Genomic DNA, 7665 nt, shown 5'->3' on the forward strand with positions numbered 1-7665 from the left:
GACAAGGTTAGGGCTCTCGGAGAGAGCCCGTTCCTTTTTGGGACAGAAAGGAGTGGACACAGACCCAGCACATGCTTTCCTATTATTAGTCATTTGTATCCATGCATTGCCACAAATGTATATGGCCCTTAAAAACCCAACCACAGCAAGTGCATAATCTAAAGTCATCTCGCCCAGGAGCTCAACTGTGCAACGCAAGCTGATTTTCAGTCTCCAGCTAATTTCCCCGTGATGGCTTGAGCAGGATGGGCGCAACCAGCCCTCAACAAGCCCGCAAGCCCCAGCACCTCCATGAGCCTTTCTGTAGGGCTGGAAAGGGACAAGAGCCAGCAGATGGACCTGCCTGGGGACTGAAGCTGGAGAGAGCATCGAGGCTTCTCCAGAGGACCATGCAGGACGGTGACGCACGGCTTGGCCGGGGCAAGAAAGCTGGACGGAGGCAAGCCGCAGGCACGGGAGAGCTTGGTGAGGACCTCACAAACGAGGCCGGAGGCACGATCGAGAGCTGCTTTGCACGATGAGGCCAAATCCGTCCCTGGCACGGCTCCGCTCCGGCCACCTCCATATGTTTGTGTAATAATCCCGCTCCGGCCGCTCAGGGAGGCACCGGCTGTGCAAGGCTGGCGTGCCAGCCCGGAGGCCCAGACGCCAGGACAGCACCAGATGCCGGGCATATTTTGTCAGCTGCGCGGCCGCGGGGAGTCACACGGGGCCCGGCGTGCACCTGCGCGACCCTGAGCCGGCCTGCTATTAACAGCCGGCGACAGCGCTTGGATGCCGTACGGCTGACCGCTCCGTTCCCCAGCGCGGTGATAAATTAGCCTCCCTGCTGGCAGCCCTGAGCTCTTCTGCAGCAGGGATTGATGTAAATGCTGAGTGAGGCCAGCCCGGCTCCGCAGCCTCCTGCCTCTGCTGCATGGCCCCGTGACCTTCCTGCACCTCAGCACCCCGTTGTGCACAGTGTACCCCGTGCTCCCAACACTCTCCAGTCAGCCCCTTGAGGTGAGGTGGCTCTGAAGGTCTCCTGATGTAGCTAATTAACATTTGGGGTCTTCCACAGTGTTTGAGACTGGCACGGTTTTCCTGGAGAGGAGATAAGATAGGGAGGGTCAATGTGAGATGTAAAGTTGCTGGGAGATGCTTGAAGCCAGAGAAAGCACCCAGAGGTAAAGTTACAGCAGACACTGAGTATGAGGGGGTTAAAGCTTTCTCAGAGTTGGGGGACAAAAGCTGTAAGTGTCAGGAAAGGAAGCACTGATGGAGAAAGCTGCATTTACCTCTTCTGAGTGGGCACAAAGTTCAACATGAGCCAGCAGTATGCCCTTGCTGGAAAGAAGGGTAATGGTATCTTGGGCTGCTTTAGGCAAGTATTACCAAGAGGTGGTTTACCAACAACTCTTCTTTTCCCTCTACTCAGCACCACACCTGGAGTGCGAGAGCTGGGGCTGCTCAGCCTGGAAAAGAGGAGGCACAGGGGGATCTCATCCATGTTTATATACACCTGAAGGGAGGCTGCAAAGAGCCATGCTCTTTGCAGTGGTACCCAGAGTCGGGCCAAGTGGCACTGGACACAACCTGGAGCACTGGAGGTTCCTCTTACCATCAGGAAGCCCTTATGTGCTTCATTGGTGACCCTGCTTAGTAGGGGGGCTGGACAGGATGACCACCAGAGGTCCCTTCCAACCTCAACCACTCCTTGATTCTGATAAGCACCAGCCCTGCACAAGACTGTCAGGAAAATTCCTGCCATGTCCAACCCCTGTGGAAGAGACACACAACAGGCAAAGTGATGGTCTTCACATTTTCTATTTTCTTTCACTGCTGACCCAAAACAAGCAAAATCTAACTGATTAGCAGAGCTCATTAGCATCAGGATGAAAGGTCCAATAGGGACTGCAGACTCTTGGGAAATAAATTTTGATGCCTTGGGACTCAGAAAAATGATTTCCCAGGCATCATGTGCATAGCCCAGCCGGCTTTGTGACTTTTCCTCTTTCTTCATCAGTTCTTGGTTCTAGCACAAAGATGATTTTTAATGCCAAAGCATTGTGCTTCTTCCCTCTTTATTTCAGGCCGCAGGCTCACCACATTCTGGACTGGATGCAACCCATCTGGTTTCACTAATACTTCTAATATAATATTTATAACTAGCTAAAGGCTGATCATATGACGGGTGTAATCAATAAGTCGTGTGCCAATTGTGGTTATTCTACACCTCGAGCCATTTTTCTGTATTTTGGCGTTCGGAGTCTGTTGGAGTATTTGCGTGTTTGTTGTTGTTGTTCCTTTCCACCTTTGCAGATGGGCATTGAAGACAGCTTTCCTGAGCCTCTGTAATTGTGAAAAAAAGGCACAACACTTTGTTTCCACCCAAAAAAGGAAATGAGATGAGAGAATCAACCAAAAGCTCTGCTTGCCAGATACCACTTGCCACCATCTTTGGCTTTGCTGAAGGAACTTGTGCTTAGGGAAGTTGTTCAATCTAAACAAAACTGTCTTTTCAACAAGTTTGTCCTTTGCTTCGCCAGAAGGCTTATCCAACAGGAACCAAAACCAGGTCTGACAGTTTTAGCTCACCCGTAGCCAGCTGTGGCAGCCCAACTTCAAATTCAATGGGCACAGGACATTTCCTGGCAGATCATCGGGCAGCAGGGAGAAAAGACCACCTATATCGAAGGGGTAGGACCCATTGCTTGCAGAGACCTTCTTCTTGTTTTCTCCACCCTTCTCAATCTACATGGCTACAGTGGGCTCAAAGGGGAAAGAATGACTTGGTAGATGCTCAGATAAAGCAAGAGGCCCCTCCAGAAAGGGACACTATCAGGTAACTTCAAGACACTTTGGTCGAAGCACTTCTGAGAGGGAAAAAAAAAAAAAAAAAAAAGGAGAGAGAAGAGAAGAGAAGAGAAGAGAAGAGAAGAGAAGAGAAGAGAAGAGAAGAGAAGAGAAGAGAAGAGAAGAGAAGAGAAGAGAAGAGAAGAGAAGAGAAGAGAAGAGAAGAGAAGAGAAGAGAAGAGAAGAGAAGAGAAGAGAAGAGAAGAGAAGAGAAGAGAAAAGAAAGAAAAGAAAAGAAAAGAAAAGAAAAGAAAAGAAAAGAAAAGAAAAGAAAAGAAAAGAAAAGAAAAGAAAAGAAAAGAAAAGAAAAGAAAAGAAAAGAAAAGAAAAGAAAAGAAAAGAAAAGAAAAGAAAAGAAAAGAAAAGAAACTTTTAGCTTCATTTTGAAAAGAGTTAAAAAACAAGGTTTTACCTTGGTGTAAAACCACTGGAGTTGCACCAGGCCGGGATTTGGCCCCGTGTGGCTGCATGGAGGCAGAAGAGTGAACTCTCCCTTTCCACGGGTGCTTATAGCTGGCCACAGCCTGAGAGCAGATGATTTAATGATTCATTCTGGCAAGCAGGGAAGCATGACTTCAGGTTTGAGCTTCCCACATCGCTTCTACCAGCTCCCCCTGGAGAGCCAGCACGTCGGTGGCCAAGAGGATTGCACGTCGCAGAGCCAAGTGGTGCTGCCTGTGGAGCCCTCGAGCAAGAGCACCACAGAGGGTCCTTCCATGACACCACCGTGCGGGAACTCAGAAGAGAAGCAGAGGCTGTGTGGCAGCCCCAGGAGCACAAATTAAAACATCTCCTTCTTGTGCTGAGGCTTTCAGTGGTGACAACTGCTACCTTGTGAGTCAGTGCATTCAGAACAGCCCAGCACTAACAGGATTAACAAGCCCTTCACTGCTTGGATCGCTTCACGGTGGGAAGATCCAAAATCAACTGATGGAAAAAGGATAATTCCTCCTGCGGAGGGAGCAAGTTGTTTGTGGAACCAAATGATCAAACAATGAATCTGAGTGCTGCGAGACATCCGTATGTGGAGACACGCACCCACAGTGCCATTGCGTGGTCGAGACCCCCTGCCCACACCCAGGCACAGCACTGTGAGACAGTCAGTGTTTTTGGGAGGGTCCAGGTTTGAGTTGGGGGTGGGAGAGGTGACAGGAGAAAGGAGCAGACATTCTCTCAGGCACTTCTCACCTGCTCAACCTCAAGGCCGGAGGCTCAGCTCCAGTCATGAGCTCACACTGTTGAAGCAATGTTAAGTCCTGAAAAGCACCAGCTCTGCTTCACCTGAAGCGTCACAGATAAGGTATCCATGCCCAAAACCATACAAGGACATGCAAAATCTTTCTTTTCTTTACAGAGCTGGGTTTCTCCTTCCCCACAGACACTGCAAGGCCTTGTGCCTTGTGCAAACCCATCTCCAAGGAGGAAGATATGCTCAAATTCTCCCAGTACCAAGCTTGCCAAACTCATTTTCTCATTCATCTATCTCTCATGGGGTTTGGCGCTGAAGAGGAAGAACTGGCTGAGCACCAGCACCCAGCAGATGGCTAGAGTTTGTGATAGATGAAGCAGCAAGTCTCCACCGTCAAGCCTGAGAATCATTCAGTGAGCCTAGCTCAGGCCATATCTCAGCCATGTGCCATGGGCTGCACTATAAAGTTAGGGTCCTGCCTGCATGAGGCATCCTGATTTAGGGTGTGTTGATCATCTCAGGTTGGTACATGTGCTCAGAGATGGGCAGACACCAGAACGCCATGTTCCTTTGGGAACGAACTAACTTGCCAGAACCAGGCACCAAAAGTAGCCATGCTCAGCAGACCAGGGAGGTGACATTCGTGTGGCCCCAGAAAGGGATACAGCTGTCACCTGAGGCAATATTCCTTCCCCGTTCACATAACCTGGTATGTGGGGGTCTACTTCTTAGGAAAGAGGAATGTTCAAAGAGACCTCATGAGTGCAAATGGTTTATGCTAAAGGCAGTCATGCGTTTAATGTGTGTGCATACTTTCAACTCTGAGAAGCTTTAGGACCCTGTCAGAAATTGTTATGAAAAGTTTCATATATGTTGTGTTTTCCTTTTGTCTTTCCCATGGCAAGGAGCTAAGCCATTTGACAGGCATGAGTGAAACTTATCTAGCCAGGACCCGACTAAGGGGTTCCAGTGTTCACACAGAGCTTGACACTTCAAAATGACATTGATCGGGCTCTTCTCCATCTGGAAGAGTGAATGAACTACAGCTGGTCTGAAAAAAAAAAAAAAAAAAAAGAGTTTTCTTCTTCTACAAAATAAAATAAAATTTAAAACTTCTATCTTTTAGTTAAAAAAAAAAAATAGCTGAAAATAAACTTTCTGCTTCTAGCTGAAAAGCTTCAGTAAACATTTGAAATTTCATGCTGAAAACAGACACTTCTCAAAAAAAAATGCTTAATCTATTATGGCATTTTCTGTCAGAAAACATTTGAGAGGTAAACATTTTTGAACAGCCCTGGAAATGCTTTTTTGCCTAGCAAAGTTCGGTGCATGCTAACAATTTTAGATATAGCTTGGAATACTGTCAACTGAACTTTTAAAAAGATTTTTTTTTTTTAACCCCCCTTCCAGGTAAGCTCAGCAATAGATCCTTATAATGTCTCTGTGGCTTTCCTCCCATCCCAGTTCCATCCTGATTGTCATTACATTTAATAGTTATAAAGATATGTACCTGAAGATTTAAAAGCAAATGAGTCTCTCAGGAATTTATCAGGCTCTCTAAATCTCATTAGGAGTGATTGGTAGCAAGAAAATGGTTGTAAGTTAGGGTGAATGCTAAAATTAAAGCATCTCAGTTTCTTTTCTGACTGCACATCATGTTTAGCTCTGCTAAAAGCGAGTGGAAAGCACAAGAATAAAAATGTCCACATGAAAACTGGACTCAGGTCCACACTGCATATTTCAATAGGTTCCTGTTTCAGGCTGGCTAAGATTTGCTTTTTGGTCAGTTCAGCCTGGTATCACAAAGAGAAACATTATCAGTTCTTTCTGTTGTGTTAATATCCAATTTATGTTTCGGCATTGCAATTTCCTGCCTGCTCTTTGAACAGCTATCAAAGGACTAGATAACAGATCATGGTACACATTCTTCTCATGGTGACATCTGCTAAACTAGTCAGTCTGTTCCTACACAGCCCACTCAGCGCATCCTAAAATATTTTATAAGCCACCAGTGGAACAGAGAATGGTAATATTGGTCCCTGACCTTTATTCAAGCCACCTTGATGTTCACTGCAGATGGGTAGTCACACTTTAGCAGCCAGAATTTCTGGGTCCATTCAGCATAGGGTTTCTGTGTTACCTCCAAACCCAATAAATTTCACTTAATGCCATCTGGCACTTCATATCCTTCACTGTTTTTCATCTGACAGTACTGGCAAATCTGCATGTGAGGCTCAATCCAAAAGCCTCTGAAAACCAATGGAGAGATGGTTTTGGATCATAACTAAAAGTGCAAGGCTTTATTTAGCAACATGCCTTCTACAGCTTTGCTGGAAGATGCTCTTCTCAAGCACTCAACTAGCAGTGGGCACTTTCCAAAAAAAGTACACCTAGGAAAAGGTTGGTCTGATTACATTTAGAGAAGCTAAGAAATACAATTAATAAGATAATTAACCTAAATTATTATGTGTGAGAGCACCATTGCTAATTTTGTATTGGGCAACACCACTGATACCATGGTTATCAATGTGTTTCACAAACATAGGCAACTTCTTCAAGGGACTACTTACAGATAATTTTAAGAGTTATTCATAGGACCTGCAGTCTCTGCGTCACGGTTTTTTGAGCCCTGGTTTCTGATCCCCATCTGCCTGACCTCCCATTCTATCTATTCCTTGTCCTAGATCCTATCCTGTGACACTGTGCTTCCTAATCTTCAACAAAATCCCAGGCTAAACTTTGTTTTTTTTTTTTTCTTGAAATAGCTCATGCATAGATTCTGAGCAAATTTCTGGCCTTTTATCTCACTTTTCTGGACCGCTGTGTTCTTCAGATTCCCATCCATTGACCACAGTTGTCCTCATTCACTTCTTTTGAGCCCTGCCTGAGCCTGACCCCCTTACTGACACCCCTTAGTAACCAGGGACCTGGTTAAAGGGGATGGCTGACTAGCAGTGTCATTAACTGTTTGATAACCAGCAGACCTGAACCATGTGCCACATAGGTCAGCCAGGGAAATTACGACTTTTTTTAGCTCCTGAAGATTGTTAGATGAAATTGTTTTCCTGGTGTTGACAAACGTTTTGAGCACTCCCTCTTCAACCAGAAGGTTTGGTCCTCTTTTCTCCTGGACAGAGACTGAGCTGAGCAGAACTTATGAAGCTGATGGCCCAGAAGGCTGGAGGAAAGAGTTTAGCTTAAATTTACACCCAAAACTGTTCAAAAACAGTAGCGAAGACTTTGGTTGTATGTATAATAGCAAATAAAACAGGCAAAGCTATTTTCCAGCTACAAGGCCAATCATCACAGCATAATAAGGTCCAGATGGATAAATGTTCCTTGTTCCCCAGCCCTATGGAGGGACATGTCCAGTTCTCAGCACTGAACAACTCACGTCCCAGATAAGAGGATACCCGAAGGCAAGCCTGAAGGTAATCTCCCACTCTGAGAAAGCTTCATATTTAACAATGTGTTAGTATCTCCCAAAATTCTAGGCTTTATAGAGAGACTTTGAAGTCTTTAGCAAGGGTCAACTGCTGCGTCTCAGCCCATCACTACTTTCTCTATTTCTTTTTGCCACTCTGTTCACTAGGACACCGATGAGTGTAGATATCAGAAATTCACAGACCATACTGTCAGAA

The sequence above is a fragment of the Aythya fuligula genome, chromosome 4, assembly GCF_009819795.1.
Source record: "Aythya fuligula isolate bAytFul2 chromosome 4, bAytFul2.pri, whole genome shotgun sequence".
NCBI classification, from domain to species: Eukaryota; Metazoa; Chordata; class Aves; order Anseriformes; family Anatidae; genus Aythya; species Aythya fuligula.